Below are 16,178 nucleotides of genomic sequence, written 5' to 3'. Positions count from 1 at the left end.
TTATAGGAATGTTATGTTGCAAAATGTTAAAGTGAACCAGACAGTTTCAGCAGATTTCCACATTTGTCTCCCAAACACAACCAGGTGTCATGAAAATTTAATACCCTCAAGGAGTTTGCATTTAAAATTAATTTGGGTTTAATTTTTATGCTATTTTCTTTTATGTTATGTTAAAAAGAAGTCGCGGCTGTTAAAGTTTGTGCTTTCAAGCCATTAACAAAAGGTGATTGCTATCATAAATAAGTAACTACAAAATTCTGTTACTAACTCTTCCGCTAAAACAGAAAGCTCGGCAGGGGAGAGCAATACACCTTCTCACAGAAGAGAGTGAGCATCTATTTTAGCAGTCGAGCACTGTAGTTATTATGAAAAAATTAGTAATGCACATGTTAAGTGAAAAATGACTGTCTATGCAACAGCTGTAAGAGCATCTAAAACAGGTATATTTAAGCTAAAGAATTGGGAAAATCAGAACAAAAGCACAGCTTGTGCTATAGAAGACTTGATCCCTATTATATTGTAAACAAGCTAAGTGAACATGTATTCAACTTGGATTATTGAAAACAAGAAAAATGTAAAACGAAAAGACTTGATTGTGTTAACCAAATGAAGCTGTTTAGGGTGCAGCTGAAATACTGAAGACAGCAAAAGATATCAGTGCACAGTGAAGAAACCCCTGGGTGTCAGAAGGAGACAAGAGAAAGTGCTTTATAAATAACAGACTGGTCAGCCACATCTCAACCTATCCTATACGGACAATTAACTGCAAACAACTATAAACCACAAGCTCGGCCAGGTCTGTCAGTTAAGCAAAGTGAGTTCATGTGCCAGTCATTTTAAATCTTTCTCCCTGAAATATGGCTGAATTTGGTTACTGTGTAAAAGCAAATCTATCATTACCATATACTTCTTTGTTAATTAACATACTAGCATCTTATCAGGAATATGCACAAGACCCAAGGGCTGGGTAAAAAACTATTCCACCGCCTGGTATCTTTCAAAATAGGAGACTCCAAAATCTAGATGGAATTATTGGTTAAATTTCAAGATTATTTAAATCTGGAATATCCATTTGGAACATAGGTAATATGAAATCTATACACCTCTACCTCGATATAACACTGTCCTCAGGAGCCAAAAAATCTTACTGTGTTATAGGTGAAACTGCGTTATATCGAACTTGCTTTGATCCACCGGAGTGCGCAGCCCCGCCCCCCCGGAGCACTGCTTTACCGCGTTATATCCGAATTCATGTTATATCGGGTTGCGTTATATCGGGGTAGAGGTGTATAACTATTGTGACCACTAGGCAGTGGAAACTGTCTCTGAATCTATAATTCATGATATTGATGATCTGGCTACCAAAGAAACAGTACTCTAACTCCTCACTTAATGTTGTAGTTATGTTCCTGAAAAATGCGACTTTAAGCAAAACGATGTTAAGCGAATCCAATTTCCCGATAAGAATTAATGTAAATGGGGGGGTTAGGTTCCAGGGAAATGTTTTTCACCAGACAAAACACTATATATTATATAGCTATACACACAGTATACGTTTTAAACAAACAATTTAATACTGTTCACAGCTATGATGATTGTGAAGCTTGGTTGAGGTGGTGAAGTTAGAGGGTGGAAGAGAGTGGGATATTTCCCAGGGAATGCCTTGCTGCTAAATCAGTGGTTCTCAAACTTTTGTACTGGTGACCCCTTTCACACAGCAAGCTTCTGAGTGCGACCCCTCCCCCATATAAATTAAAAACACTTTTTAATATATTTAACACCATTATAAATGCTGGAGGCAAAGCAGGGTTTGGGGTGGAGGCTGACAGCTCGCAACCCCCCAAGTAATAACCTCATGACTCCTTGAGGGGTCCCGACCCCCAGTTTGAGAACCCCTGTGCTAAATGATGAACTAGCACTCGGCTGAGCTCTCAAGGGTTAACACATTGTTGTTAATGTAGCCTCACACTCTACAAGGCAGCAGCAATGGAGGGGAGGGGAGACTGCATAGCAGACAGAGGCTACATCTACACTACGGGGGGGGTCGATTTAAGATACGCAAATTCAGCTACGCGAAGAGCGTAGCTGAATTCGACGTATCGCAGCCGACTTACCCCACTGTAGGGACGGCGGCAAAATCGACCTCTGCGGCTTCCCGTCGACGGCGCTTACTCCCACCTCCGCTGGTGGAGTAAGAGCGTCGATTCGGGGATCGATTGTCGCGTCCCGACAGGACGCGATAAATCGATCCCCGAGAGGTCGATTTCTACCCGCCGATTCAGGCAGGTAGTGTAGACCCAGCCAGAGACAGACACACACCTTGTGTGTGGGAGAGAGAGAGAGATGCACACTGCCCCTTTAAGTAAGCTGACCCACTCTTAAGTGCATTGTCTTTTTAAATGGATCAGGAAGTTGAGAGAGCAGCTGCTGCCCCAGGCTCTCTCTGTCTCTCTCCCTCTATGTCCCCACCCTGCTCTATACGGAGAAGGGGTAAGCGGGGTGCAGTAGCAGGGGGAAGGGGGACACCCTGACATTAGCTCCCCCCCCCTGCACAGCAAGCAGGTGTCTCGGGGAGCAGCTCCAAGGCAGAGGGCAGGAGCAGCACATGGCAGTGGGGGGAGGGACAGCTGCAATTGATAGCCTGCTGGCAGCTGATGCAAAAGGAACTTAGGGGAGCAGGGAGCTGATGGGGGGGCTGCCAGTCCACCCTGGTTCCAAGCCCCCACCAACTAGCTGCAATGGGCTGCTCTTCCTGCCAGCAGTGGACAAAGCAGGCGGCTGCCAAACGATGTTAGAAGGGAGCATTGCCCAACTTTAAATGAGCATGTTCCCTAATTGATCAGCAACGTAACAACGAAACAACGTTAACCGGGACAACTTTAAGTGAGGAATTACTGTACATGATTTACAACGTGCATCATACTGCTAAACTCTTAAATCAAACACAAGTAAAAATGAACAAGCTAATTGCAGCAAACAATATGAAGGCAAGGAAAAATTGGATTGGTAAAGAAATTATTTGTTCTGCTTATGAGAGTTGCATAGTAACTACCATAACTAACTCATCAGAGAATATTTAAAAAAGGAAAGTCGCCTGACCTTATTAGTAATAAATAGCTAACTGGGATTGCCCTCAGGGTATAACAAAAACAGTGGTAAATTGGCAACGTGTCTAATTGTGTAGACAAATTCCCTGTGACTACCAGTCGTAACTGGAGGTCAGTGACACTGCATCCGAACTGAGGCACGTGTTATTCAAAACAATCTTGTTCAGTGCCTGGTTCCCAGTACTGAATCCCGACACAGCAATATTTATAAAGTGGTTACTGTCCATTCAGTAGGGTATCTGGAAGACAGCATCTACAAGAAACAAGTGCATCTGAGTCAGCTTGTTGACCTGAATTCGATGAGCTAGTTGTTATGGCTCGCCACTGATCACATCCGACCAGAAGATTTATAGGTTCTTGTCCAATTCAGACTACAGGGTTCAGGAACTCAGAGAGTTCTAGATCGGGAGAAGACTCTTGGGGTGCTTGGCAAGAGCACGTACACAGAGCACAATACCAAATTGATAAAACTTTATTGAGATTAACAAAAGAATAACAAATGCTATGAAACTTATGACTGCAAAACAGTAAAAGAATTCCAAAACTCCTGCTGCTAACATTCCTATTGTAAGTACCTTAACCTAACATACTCACACCCTTCCTTGAGGACCCAGTAATAGAGGACCTGGTATGCCCGATAACACGACGGTGCTGGCTTCCCCCATAGTTAGGAATGTTGAGTAGTTATACGACGCTGCACAAGCTGAGCTGATAGCGTGATAGAAGATAGATAAAAAGACAGTCTATAGAATATAGGAGAACAAAGAAAAGAAAGAGCGACAGGAAAAAGCACTCAAAGAAAAAGAAGCTCCAGAAAAAGTACTAGGAAAAAGCTCCCGACTTCTTCCATACAAGGTATTTTATAGGATCCTGACACTATGTAATTCAAGCCCAACCTACTATTCCCAAATCTTATTTCCGTACTCAAAGAAATTTATGGGTACCTTATCCTATAGGTTAGTGGATTATGACACTTACTCTCTATATATTAATAAGGATTATCTCACTCCCAAAACTGCCAACCTAGGCTTTCTTAGGGACCTCCAAGTTCTGGTGTACCCTGCGGTTACCAACCGGTTGTAAATGCCGGATAAAAGCTGCTCAGGGTTGTGTATAGTTCCTCCTTTTGGTTCCCCAAAATTCAGGGACTATTCCCATCTATGCCAAAGGTTAGCTGACTTACTCTTAACTGATTATACTTTTAGCTATATAGTGGATCTTACCGGATCTTACAGGCCAGTCGGCTTCTTGCATTTCAGCATTTCAGCAAAACTTATTATTAGGAAACACATGCCTCAACACATCCTAAATTCAAAGGAATTAATACTGATAAAATATAAGAATGAAATGGATTAATTCAGAAAAAGAAACATATTATTTGAGACGGCTGGCTGGATTAGTAGGATATAATAGCTAGCAAAATAATCCTGGGGGCTACAAGCTGCTGGTGTATCATGCATCAATGCAAAGCTGAAGAATACCGCACACGGCTTGCAATGCCAGGAATCCCAACTCGAGTGTGTGGCCACAGTGGTTCAGGCCAATCCGATAGAACAGAGAAGCTAGCCGCTCCTGTCTCCTGCCCGGCAAAGCTTACCAGATGGTGACAACCAGCAGTAAGGGTAACCTATAACATGGATGGAGCGTGCTGCGTAGAAACAAATTACAAGAAATTTATATATGAAGGCCTCATTTGTGATGTCACTGCTTTCTGTTTTATTCCTCAGGTAGATAGCACTGTGGGACACACTGGAATAGTGCCTAGACCAGTTTTTCAAAGTGAATTGAGGTGCTTGTCTTCACTACTGGGGAAAGCTGACCTAAGTTACACCACCCCAGCTACGTTATTCATGTAACTGGAGTTGACGTATCTTAGGTCGACTGACCGCAGTGTCTTCACTGCACTGCGTTGATGGGAGACGCTCTCCAGTTGACTTCCCTTACTCTTCTCGGAGAGCTGGCGTGCAGGGGTCCACCGGAGAGCACTCTGCCATTGATTTAGCTAGAGGGTCTTCACTAGACCTGCTAAATCAATCCCTGTTGCATTGATTGCAGCAGCGTTGATCTCACCATAGTGGAAATCAGTCCTAAGACTACACCTCCTAATGTCCCAGACCTAACATTTCCAGGACCACCATATGGGACTAAGAACAATTGGAAAAGGAAAAAGTCCACAGGTCATACAGGGGAATGTGCAGATCATTGGACACATGGGGCATGAATGTATGGTGGGTAAAGCAAAATGGCCAAAACATTGTTTATCCCATTGGGTCATTTTCAGTTCATACATTATACGTTTCTTGGATGATGGATAAACATCCTCCCCATAAAAAGACAAAAAAGAGGGGAACATAAGCCTTGCTGGAGCCCTAAGCATAAGTAACAGTAGAAACCAAAGGCTGTGAATCAGAGTAGGCCGGGCCTTGGCAAAATAGCAATGCACCGGGTGTCAGCTCACCAAATAAGCACATTCCTGACCAGAGAGGATAGTATAAAAACACATGGATCTCTCAAGTAACTATGTAAACCCATTCCTAAGAGATGGTAGAGGAACACACCGACCCCTCATAAGATAAGGATGGGGTGACAGGATAAGGGATGAGGAAGTTTTATTCAAACTAGCAGATATAAGTTGCAGGGTGGTAACTAACAACGTCTGGAGTTTAATACGGAACTTGTTTGTATCACTGTATGAAAGGAGATGTCACAGGAGATGCGTCTTTGTGCTTGCTGAGGGGTCAGCGTCCTGGTGTCCTGGTTGAGCTGTACCATTGGTGCTAGTACCGTGCTTTGTTGACAATAAACCTGACTCAACTCCTTCACCGCCGAACTGAGCCTGTGGTCTTCCTTTATGAACAACATCGAGGTCTGCCGAATCAGCCAGCTGCGCTCCCTGCTAGTGCAGCTGACATCGCTCTGGAAACAGCAGCACCTAGCTGTCTTAACTACTCTCCGCAGCACTAAGAACAGGTGTAACTGAGTGCCTAGGGAGTGATGTTTCCAGGGGTACAGCTAGCTGCATTTATAATTTCCTTACCTTGTGTTTTTTGATTTTCCTCTCATTTCCAATAATTTGCAATAAAATCTGAAAATCTTCTTTGATGTGTGTGGAAGTGACTTAGGCCTTGGGTACTGGTAAGTGGGTCAGTCGCTCTTCGGAGAGAGATTTGAATTCTGATCTCCAGGAGGCAGAGACAGGAGAAGGTGACTCCTTGAGTAAAATCCCTGGCACTGAAGAAAATGTTATCTCCCTCCCGCAGGAGTGGCACAGAAAGGCTGTCCAAGGCCTCATGGATGAAAGGATCCATGGAACTGGCACCTAGGGGTGAGGAGCCTGGGACAGCTGATAGTCTCACATTACCATCAAGAAGCCATACAGTGCTACTTCCAAGGAGCACGATGGAGATAAGGAAGTTCTCCCCATAGGGGCCGGAGCGACAGCACCCTGTGGCCTTCTGATCGGTCCATGCTCAATATTTGATCCTGGAGAGTGGCCCGGGAAGTTGTCTGGGCACTAGTCTGGCCTAGTGATCCCAGCTGGGTGGTGTCCACAAGTCAAGGACGGTCACAAGATAGTAACCAGCGAGCAGGGATCAGCGTAATCACTAGAGCCTGGATCAACACAGACTTCTGACCTGCTGTGACTCCAGAACTCACTGTGCTTACTGTTCTCCAGTCTCTGACCCCAGCTTGACTCTGACTGTTGCCTCCTGATTCCAGCCTGGTTACTATCTCTGGTCTCCAACCCCAACCTGACTTTGACCCTGACTCTTGCCTATTGGTCCAGGCTCCTTGGTCTGATCCCTGCCTGCTGGTTACTATCTTGTGGCCGTCCTTGACTTGTGGACACCACCCGGCCGTGATCACTAGACCAGACTAGTGCCCTAGTTTCTTACAGTGTGTGTGAGAGTCAATCAACCTGGAAGGAACCAGGTGCAATGACAATCCATGACAGATACCTATATCCTGTCTTTTCACTAGCATTTTATTCCTTCTCTTGCTTTTCAGGTTCCTTAGCTGCAATACGTATTTATTCTCTTTATAAGAACTGCAGAGAGTGGGAAGACCCAGAGGTACGGTACTTATTTAGTCCTTCTGATAAGCTGCTTAATATAAACTAGGATATTAAACAGCTGAAAAAGGCTTCCCACTACAGATAGGCCTTTCCCCTTGGAAAAATGGAGGATTCCATACGTTTCAAAGATACTGTTCTATGATTCTGCTGACTTTTGCTGTTCTCCGCTGTTTAAAAACCTGTCTGGGGAGCAGCGCCGTTCAATTCCCTCTCCATGAAGAAGGGGCATCAGGATGCCTGGGTTGTATTCCTAGATCAGGCATTGATTCACTGGGCAACTCCTGGGCAAGTCACTAGAGAACCCTCTTCTTTAGTTTGCCCTAGTGCAAAATTGGTCCAGTGACACCATAGGAAAGGTGTCAGAAGAAGGGAGGATGGGGGGAAAGAATGATTGAGAAAAAGAGCAGGAGAGAGAGATGGGTGGGGTAATGAAAGAAATAGAGCAAGACAAGGTGCTACCTGGAATGAATAAGAGGGCAATGGTATCTCTCTATAACTCCATGACCAATACAAATATTTAGATCAAACCCCTTTGCCCCCCCACCCAGTGCCATTTTACAAAACATCATCCTGGGGAACTGGAGGGAGAAAGAGAATTGCCCGTGGAGTGCATCATCACACAGTGAGGCTATCAGTAGATTCCTAGACCATCAGGCAGAACAGACCATTCTAAATGTCTAGTCTGACTTCAGGCAATGCCGGATCACCTGTCCAATCAGAACTATCCTTACTAAGGAAAGTGGCGGGGTCCAGAAGCTTATTCTCGCTCAAAGCCAGCACACAGGAAGTAAAAAGTGTGGTCTTGTGATGAAGCCACTGGCCTGAGATTCAGGAAACCTGGGTGTAATTCCCAGCTCTTCCCCATGGTTCTTATGAAACCTTCAGGAAATCACTTAATCTGTCAGTGTCTCAGCTTCCTCTCAGTGAGCTGGATATATAGCACTGCCTTCCCCCAGTCTTTGTTTGTCTTGTCTGTTTAGACTGGAAGCTTTCCAGGGCAGGGACTGTCACTTACTTTGTGTACAGTGGCTAACACAATGGGGTTGTTGCAAGTGCAACCAGAATACAAAGAAATAATAGTAAGAAAAGTCTTCAGGAAAACTCTCTCCTTTATGCTCTGCTCTCACTGCTGAGTCTGATTGGTGGCTTTACAACTCTATAACCCCAGTTATACAGCCAGCAGGCAGCAGTTTACTAAACCACAAGAAGATTAGAGTGAGTTATGAAACCAAACGATCACTTTATAGCAAAATGCTCCTTTTAGTTTACAATGGAACTGACTGTTTTTGTTTCAGGCGCTTGACCCATTGAGGATTTTCTCCACAGAGCCCACCCCTCAGACATTCTCATGCCTTCCGACCTTTGGCATCTGTGACTTAAAAAGAGAGGAAAGAATCCCTATAAAATCAGTCTTCCCTGCACTTTGATGAATAGGATTTGGAATGATTCTTTCCCATTTGATGTGGCTTAGTGGAAACTGGGTGCAGCGACTGTATTTTGGTGTTTTGTGAACATGGGTATATAATTCTGTGACAGATGGCTGGGCAACAGCAGCTCTATCAGCACTCTGATCACTGGATCACCAAGTAAATCACTCCAGAGTAAATCTGAGGGGCCAAACTGAGCCTAATTGATAGATTAGGGATGGGTGGGAGAGAGCTACAAGGCTAATCAAGCCGAAAATAGAAAGGCAGTGGAAGAAAGTTCTCAGAGGGGAAGAGAAACTGGCAGGTTTTTCAGAGTCAGAGCCAGGACCAGGAGAGCTTTCTTGGGTGGACAATACCTTCTTTCTCCCCCCTCCTTGGCTGAGTGAGCTAAGGAGCGTACGGTATTGTAAACACAGAGCTGCATGAGATTTTAAGGCTGGTGGGAAGAACTCTGTAAATATGTTGCACAAGCTGTTTGACCAGAAGAAGGTCTCCGAGCGGTTTGTGGCTAGACAAGGAACAGGAATAAGGTGATTCCCCATCACAAACACTCTTTCACTCCATCCTGATTGGCAATGGAAGTGTGATGGTTGATAGATCCTTGACTGAGGAGGCTTTGCGGAACCATAAGCAGCCCTAGTTGTGCCCACCACTATTTGTAATTGTGATGGATTGTGCCAGGAGTGACAGAAGACACTCACTTGACCTTTGGCCTCACGAGAGTGCAATGTTAACTAATAATACACTCCTTTGTAGGGGCTTATCATGGCAGTTAACAAAGAAGAGGAGGGAAACCTCAGCTCGCCTGCTGCCTTTATGCTCAAGCCATGCACAGTATATTATTATTCATAGATTCATAGATTCTAGGACTGGAAGGGACCTCGAGAGGTCATCGAGTCCAGTCCCCTGCCCGCATGACCATTTCTCCAATTTGTTCAGATCATTTTGAATCATGACCCTATCCTCCAAAGCAGTTGCAATCCCTCCCAGTTTGGTATCATCTGCAAACTTAATAAGCGTACTTTCTATGCTAATATCTAAATCGTTGATGAAGATATTGAACAGAGCCAGTCCCAAAACAGACCCCTGCAGAACCCCACTTGTTATACCTTTCCAGCAGGATTGAGAACCATTAATAACTACTCTCTGAGTACAGTTATCCAGCCAGTTATGCACCCACCTTATAGTAGCCTCATCTAAGTTGTATTTGCCTAGTTTATTGATAAGAATATCATGCGAGACCATATCAGATGCCTTACTAAAGTCTAGGTATACCACATCCACCGCTTCTCCCTTATCCACAAGACTCATTATCCTATCAAAGAAAGCTATCAGATTGGTTTGACATGATTTGTCCTTTACAACTCCATGCTGGCTATTCCCTATCACTTTACCACCTTTCAAGTGTTTGCAGATGATTTCCTTAATTACTTGCTCCATTATCTTCCCTGGCACAGAAGTTAAACTAACTGGTCTGTCATTTCCAGGGTTGTTTTTATTTCCCTTTTTATGGATGGGCACTATATTTTCCCTTTTCCAGTCTTCTGGAATCTCTCCTGTCTCCCATGATTTTCCAAAGATAATAGCTAGAAGGTCAGATACCTCCTCTATTAGCTCCTTGAGTATTCTAGGATGCATTTAATCAGGCCCTGGTGACTTGCAGGCATCTAACTTTTCTAAGTGATTTTTAACTGTTCTTTTTTTATTTTATCTTCCAAACCTACCCCCTTCCCATTAGCATTACTATTACTTTCCTACTGGGCCCAAACTTGAGGTCTTTATGAATAAAAATTACCTGTAACCTGAGTTTCTTTGTGATGTTGTTGCATGTCATGGTTATGGGTAATGCACCAACCTTCCAAACAGTGCTCATCAGAGCACCCATGCACCCCCTCCCACCCTTCCCCTCAGGGTCTTAGACTGTTCTGAGGATGAGGCTATATAAGGGAGACCTGCACCCTCTATCCTTCCACTGCAAACCCAGAGAAACCACAGCAGGACACCGAGAAAGAGAAGAAGGTGGATGGGAAGTAGGAATCTGTAGTCATCTCAAAGAACTTACAAGCAATTAACCCTCATTTCTTCTTCAAGGGCTCAGCATATTTGCACTTATGGGTAGTTTGTCAAGCAGTGCTGAAGACGCAGGAGGAGGGAAGTGGAATCCTAATTAAATAATGATTGGAGCACTGCTCTACCAAGTCTAGCATCCACTCTCAAAGGCAGAACCAAAGCACAAAGTTTAGTAAAGATATGAGCAGCCTTACAGATTTTCTCTGATAACAACTTGTTTAAGGCAAGCAAAACATGCCACCACTGGCCTAGTAAAATTAGGCGTTTTTCTACAAATAACTGTGACAAAATGGGGCTGATGGGGGGATGAGAGCTCAAGACCTGCTGCAGGCGTGGAGGGTGGGGGTCCATCACCCATCACCATGGTGGCTGACAGCTCTGTGGTCCCCCCATCCCCGTGGCGGCTGAGAGCTGCGGGTGCCCCCTGCCACACACAGTTGCTGAGATCTCTAGGGACCCTGCCAGCTGACAGCTCCAGTTCCACCGGGGCTGAAGTGGAAAATGTCACAGAGGTCTCTGTGACTTCCGTAACCTCTATGACATAATCTTAGCTTTAATTATTAGCATAAGAAACAACCTAGATGATTACCTAAAGCCCTTTGTTCTATTTAAATAATATGCTAATACCTTTCTAACATCTCAGGTATGTGACACAGATTCCCTTTTATTAGTATGCAGTCTGGGGGAAAATACCAGTAAATTTAATCTGACATGAAACTCAGATACTATTTTTGGTTAAAAACCTGGGATTAGGTCTAAGATCCACTTTGACTTTGTGAAGGCTTATCGGCTATCAAAGCAAGCAATTCATTTACCCTTCTGGCTGATGGTTATAGTAATAATAAACAGTTTTGATAGATAAATAAAACAAAGACTACTGTGCTAAGGGTTCAAATTGTGGCTTCATACGCACTGGTAAGATTAATTTAAGGTCCCTTTGTGGAAGCAGATCCCTCAAAGGGAGATACATGTTATACAACTTTATACATGTCATAAACTTTTAACTGTACACAAATAATGACCTTTGTGCTAAGCTGAGAAAGCTGCTCAGTAAACTCTTGGGAGAGGAAATAGATAACCCTTCAAACGTTCAGTACACTAAATTCTCGAAAACACAAGGAATAGAAGCTCTAACTGTTGAATGAGATCTTCCCCACATCCAAGAAATAGAATCATAGAATCATAGACTATCAGGGTTGGAAGGGACCTCAGGAGGTCATCTAGTCCAACCCCCTGCTCAAAGCAGGGCCAATCCCCAACTAAATCATCCCAGCCAGGGCTTTGTCAAGCCTGGCCTTAAAAACCTCTAAGGATGGAGATTCCACCACCTCCCTAGGTAACCCATTCCAGTGCTTCACCACCCTCCTAATGAATAATTTTCCCTAATATCCAACCTAAACCTCTCCCACTGCAACTTGAGACCATTACTCCTTGTTCTGTCATCTGCTACCACTGAGAACAGTCTAGATCCACCCTTTTTGGAACCCCCTTTCAGGTAGTTGAAAGCAGCTATCAAATTCCCCCTCATTCTTCTCTTCTGCAGACTAAACAATCCCAGTTCCCTCAGCCTCTCCTCATAAGTCATGTGCTCCAGTCCCCTAATCATTTTTTTTGCCCTCTGCTGGACTCTTTCCAATTTTCCCACATCCTTCTTGTAGTGTGGGGCCCAAAACTGGACACAATACTCTAGATGAGACCTCACCAATGTCGAATAGAGGGGAACGATCACGTCCCTCGATCTGCTGGCAATGTCCCTACTTATACAGCCCAAAATACCATTAGCCTTCCTGGCAACAAGGGCACACTGTTGACTCATATCCAGCTTCTCGTCCACTGTAACCCCTAAGTTCTTTTCTGCAGAACTGCTTCCTAGCCATTCGGTCCCTAGTCTGTAACAGTGAATGGGATTCTTCCGTCCTAAGTGCAGGACTCTGCACTTGTCCCTGTTGAACCTCATCAGATTTCTTTTGGCCCAATCCTCTAATTTGTCTAGGTCCCTCTGTATCCTATCCCTACCCTCCAGCGTATCTACCACTCCTCACAGTTTAGTGTCATCTGCAAACTTGCTGAGAGTGCAGTCCACGCCATCCTCCAGATCATTAATGAAGATATTGAACAAAACCGGCCCCAGGACTGACCCTTGGGGCACTCCACTTGAAACCAGCTGCCAACTAGACATGGAGCCGTTGATCACTACCCATCGAGCCCGACAATCTAGCCAGTTTTCTATCCATCTTATAGTCCATTCATCCAGCCCATACTTCTTTAACTTGGTGGCAAGAATACTGTGGGAGACCGTATCAAAAGCTTTGCTAAAGTCAAGGAATAACACATCCACTGCTTTCCCCTCATCCACAGAGCCAGTTATCTCCTCATAGAAGGCAATTAGATGAGTCAGGCATGACTTGCCCTTGGTGAATCCATGCTGACTGTTCCTGATCACTTTCCTCTCCTCTAAGTGCTTCAGGATTGATTCCTTGAGGACCTGCTCCATGATTTTTCCAGGGACTGAGGTGAGGCTGACTGGCCTGTAGTTCCCTGGATCCTCCTTCTTCCCTTTTTTAAAGATGGGCACTACATTAGCCTTTTTCCAGACATCTGGGACCTTCCCCAATCGCCATGAGTTTTCAAAGATAATGGCCAATGGCTCTGCAATCACATCCAATCTAGTCCATTTCAAACAATGAGGCTGGGTCAACTCATCCTGTTCCAAGCAGGCATAGACAACCTGGTAGTTCTAAACAATGGGGGTGGCCATGCCTACACAAGTGCTCCCACTGTTCCTGCCCCCGCTGGAGCTGTACTGGGAGTAGCTACAATGGGAAATTTCTAAGAGGAAAATGAGACTGTATTAAAGGCCTAAAAGATCTTAACCCTAGATCTGTGGAGGCTTACAGCATCTTCCCACTGAGTTCAGGGCAAGGTCCCTGTATCTACCTGAACTGCACCTAAAGAACCCAGGGCAGGGGAAGAAATGCAACCTAAGCGAAATTTCCACTGCCCTGAGCAGCCTAAGGGCTGCTTTAAATTACTCTGGCAAGAGCAGTCCCATAGGGATTTCCCTACTGACTGGGAATCACTGGAAGACAAAATACAAAGAAGTAATAGTAAAAATACTTCAGTTCTGCTCCTCCCACTCCTGGACCTCCCAGAAAAGTCCCATCCAGCTATGGGTGGAGCAGGTGGCATGGAACTGTTCATGCCAGGTTTGCTGTACCCAGGGACTCATTGTGTGTCAGAGCCAACATGTTGGGAGAGGTGTCTGTGCCCTTTGTACCACCAGACAAACACAAAGCGGCCAGGAACTGGCTCTCAGGATGTCTGGTCATTTGCAAGAGGTCCATAGACTCTCACAGGATCTAGCCTTTTGTAAAACAGGAGGACACACTGTGTCTAGGTTTCAATGAATTCAAACACAAACACTCACCTCTTCTTTAAGGTTAAGTAAGCAACACCTGTAAATTTCTGCAGTTCCATTAGGCTTAAAAACAACAAATAACAGATCGATGGGACAGCTCCCCAGCTGATATAGCTGCATTGAAGTCAATGGAGCCACTCTGATTTACGTCCGTTGAGGGTCTGGCCTAGATGACCTTGGGACTCAAAAGGACAAAGAATTGTAACACAACTCTTAATTGCTGGTTTGTTCCAAGCTGAGGAATGCATTGGGACCTAGAGACCTTTGAGCTACTGGACTCGTTAGATGACCATGGGCAAGTCAGTAGGTCAAGCTTTTCGAAACTGGGGGCTTGATTCTGATATCTCTTACAACAATGTAAGTCTGGTATAAACTCCACTGAAGTCAATAGAGTCACACTCCTTTACCCCTGGTGAAAACGACTGGAGAATTTAGTTCTTGGTGTCTAAGGTTAGGCAACCGATTATAGTCCCAGTCTCCTTGCCCAGCCAGTTTTAGTATCCTCTCATCCCTACTCACAGTCCCGTGATGTTGTTAATATAACCTCTGACCGTATAGATCATTGGTGCAACCACTGTTATATATTTGCAGCAAATATTGTACAAAGCTTCTTGAGAAAGGAATTTGCAAGTTAAGTGCCCAGTCAAGAAACACTTAACTGACAATAGACCTTGGAAGACTCCAATCCACATAAGAAGTCTTCCTGGGAATGTTCAAGATAGCATATGAGCAATGGCTGCCACCTGTAAAGAACTGAGTCATGCATGGACATGTGGCTTGCCCATGTGACTCCAGGCTCCATCTTGCTGCTGTGGTCTTCCACAGGGCAGAGGATATAAAAGGCCCTGGAAACCCCTCCATTTTATCTTCAATCCTGCTTCTTGCCTCTGGACGGACTTTGCTACAAACTGAAGCTCTGAACAAAGGACTGAATGACCCGTCCCAACTGTGGAAGTACTCCAGAGACTTGACCTGAACTTATAGCAGTTTTTCCCATCACTGCTACAAGCCTGAGCCTCTGGAGGTTTTTCGCCTTCCTCCGCAGCATGGGGCAGGGATCACTAGCAGGAGGGTCTCAGCCGATTGAAGTCACTAAAACACAGGATTGGGGACTTCAACGGTAGAGTCCAGGGAAGGGTCTTGCGGCCTGCAGCATGCAGGGGGTCAGACCAGATGATCATAATGGTCCCTTCTGACCTTAATGTCTATGAGTCTATGAGTCTATAAGAACTTTGTCATTACTGTATGTAATTGATTCCATTTAAGCAATTCTAGCTCTCATCTATATCTTTTTCCTTTTACGAATAAACCTTTAGATTTTAGATTCTAAAGGATTGGCAACAGCGAGATTTGTGGGGAAGATCTGATTTGTTTATTGACCTGGGTCTGGGATTTGGTCCTTTGGAATCGGGAGAACCTTTTTTCTTTACTGGGGTATTGGTTTTCATAACCATTTGTCCCCATAACAAGTGGCACTGGTGGTGATACTGGGAAACCGGAGTGTCTAAGGGAATTGTTGTGTGTCTTATGGTTAGCCAGTGGGGTAAAACCAAAGTCTTCTCTGTTTGGTTTGGTTTGCCTTGGTGTGCAAAGGACCCCCAGCCTTGGGCTGTAACTGCCCTGATTAAGCAATTTGTCCTGAATTGGCACTCTCCGTTGGGTCCCACCAGAACCAGCATCGTTACAAGTACATGATTCTCTTCCTTCTCCTCTTGGTTCCTTTTTCCAAACTGCTCCCCGCTCCCTAGGATCTGAGTCTTGTTCCCTGATTCTAACAGGGAGGTCGCTCCCCCACATTGCCTGCGACCAGCAGGCAGACACTGGAATGGCAAATGTCAGCCCAAACAGTTTCAGTAAAGCAACTGAAAATGGTCTGATAATGGGAAGGGTTGGATAGCACCACCTCTGACTGAGGTTATCAGCCCCCCTATATTATTTATATACATGTCTGTATGTGTGTGTGTATATAAATACATACAAAGGTCTCTCTCGCTATATGTAAAAATAATGACTGGAATTCACTTCCCCAGCTGGTTTAACAGGATATGAATGAACTGGTCTTCAGACCATGCTGCAAAGTC

Source organism: Malaclemys terrapin, chromosome 8, assembly GCF_027887155.1.
Source record: "Malaclemys terrapin pileata isolate rMalTer1 chromosome 8, rMalTer1.hap1, whole genome shotgun sequence".
Classification (NCBI taxonomy): domain Eukaryota; kingdom Metazoa; phylum Chordata; order Testudines; family Emydidae; genus Malaclemys; species Malaclemys terrapin.
This window is presented reverse-complemented; position numbering follows the sequence as displayed.